Here is a 2,322-nt window from a genome sequence, read left to right on the forward strand (position 1 = left end):
ATAATATAATAGCATGGAACAATCAAAAATTATAGATACGTTGGAGACGTATCAGTGCCCTTGGCGGTTCACATCTGAGGAACATGTGGCATGCATGCAACTTATCACGAGTTGATCTATGTTCCCACGCACGCCTGGATTGTCGGGTGGTCGTTCCGGTTTCTCTGGTTTTCAGGCAAAGGATAAGACATTAAAAGCAGTTTTAAAAGTGTGTCTCTGTATCTTCTGCTGACAAGGACACAAAGAAGGTATTCGACAAGTGTCAACAGAATGCACATGACTTAGACAGAAAGAATTTGAGGGAGTAGCACAGAAGGGATTAGGGTACGATCACATTGACTTAAGTCAGAAAAATAGCAACATGAAGACATAGCTATAAGTGAATGCTGTAGAAAATCATTGAGGACAAATCAACATTGCAAAGATATAGATTTTGAAGATAAACCAATGTTGAAGACAATCCAAAAGTGAAGATAATGCACTCATGACGCCAAATGAAAATCTTTGAAAAGTTGTGGTGGTGGCGTTACCCACCGTATAGGAAGTATTAGACCCAGACACGGCGCACAATTATCGTGGCGCTCCGAAGTCAAATTCCACATTAATGTATTCACACTCAGAGAGTAAGTCTTCATTGATTGAAGAAATACGTTACTTCGTGTGTTGCACATCTAAGTCATCAACATGCATAAGCGTTAGGATGTGTGTCCATTCACTGGACATTTGAGGATTCTAAGATATTTAGCTCACACCGCAGCTTGCAAAACCTCTTCTCATCCAAGGGCTTAGTGAAGATATCAGCCAGTTGCTCTTCAGTGTTGACGTGAATGATATCAATGTCTTCCTTGTTGACATGATCTCTGAGAAAGTGATGACGAATCTCGATGTGCTTTGTCTTTGAGTGCTGAACTGGATTCTTGGAAAGCTTGATGGCGCTTTAATTGTCGCAGAAGAGTGGCACATTCTTCGTGTTGACGCCATAGTCCTTGAGAGTTTTCTTCATCCAGAGGAGCTGAGCACAGCACGATCCAACAGCAATGTATTCAGATTCAGAAGTAGAGAGTGATACACAGTTCTGCTTCTTTGAAGACCAACAGACAAGAGATTGTCCAAGAAAGTGACATGTTCCTGAAGTGGACTTGCGATCAACCTTGTCACTAGCATACTCAGCATCAGAATATCCAACTAGATCAAATGTTGAGCCCTTTGGATACCATAATCCTAATGTTGGGGTGTGAACCAAATATCGAAGTATTCGCTTCACGGCAAGGTGATGCGACTCCTTTGGTGCCGCTTGGAATCGGGCACACATGCAAACGCTAAGCATAATATCAGGCCTAGATGCACATAAATAGAGCAAAGAACCAAACATGGAGCGGTATACCTATTGATCGAACTCTTTACCATTGTCGTCAGGGCCGAGATGACTTTTGGTTGGCATTGGCGTCGTGTACCCTTTGCAGTCTTGCATTCCAAACTTTTTCAGGCAATCTTTGAGGTACTTTTCTTGCGATATGAAGATGCCATTGCGCTGTTGACGGATTTGAAGACCAAGGAAGAATTTCAACTCCCCCATCATGGACATCTGATATTGCTCTTGCATCATGTAACCGAACTCGTCACTGTATCTCTTATCAGTGCATCCAAAGATAATGTCATCCATGTATATTTGACACACAAATAGTTCACCATCATATGTCTTCATGAAGAGAGTGGGATCTAGTGAACCAGGTTTGAAGCCTTTGCTCTTCAGGAATTCCTTGAGTGTGTCATACCAAGCGCAAGGTGCTTGTTTGAGGCCATACAGTCCCTTGTTGAGCTTGTACACCATATCAGGATGCTTAGGATCTTCAAAACCAGGCGGTTGAGCGACATACACTTCTTCTTAAATTTTGCCGTTAAGAAAGGCACTCTTCACATCCATTTGGTATAGAAGAATGTTGTGATGGTTTGCATAAGTTAGCAGTATGCGAATGGCTTCAAGCCGAGTCACAGGAGCAAAGGTTTCATCAAAGTCTATTCCTTCCACTTGTGTGTAACCTTGAGCAACGAGGCGAGCTTTGTTTCTGACAACTTGTCCAAGTTCATCTTGCTTGGTGCGATAGATCCATTTCATGCTAATGACATTGTGCTTGCGAGGATCAGGACATTTGACAAGCTCCCAGCCATTATTCATCTCAAACTGTTGAAGCTCTTCTTGAATAGCTTGAATCCATTCAAGTTCCATTAAGGCTTCTTCGACTTTCTTGGGTTCAGATATAGAGACAATGGCAAAGTGACCATAGAAGTTTGCTAGTTGAGTAGCTCTTGATCAAGTGAGAG

This window comes from Triticum aestivum, chromosome 3D, assembly GCF_018294505.1.
Source record: "Triticum aestivum cultivar Chinese Spring chromosome 3D, IWGSC CS RefSeq v2.1, whole genome shotgun sequence".
Lineage (NCBI taxonomy): Eukaryota > Viridiplantae > Streptophyta > Magnoliopsida > Poales > Poaceae > Triticum > Triticum aestivum.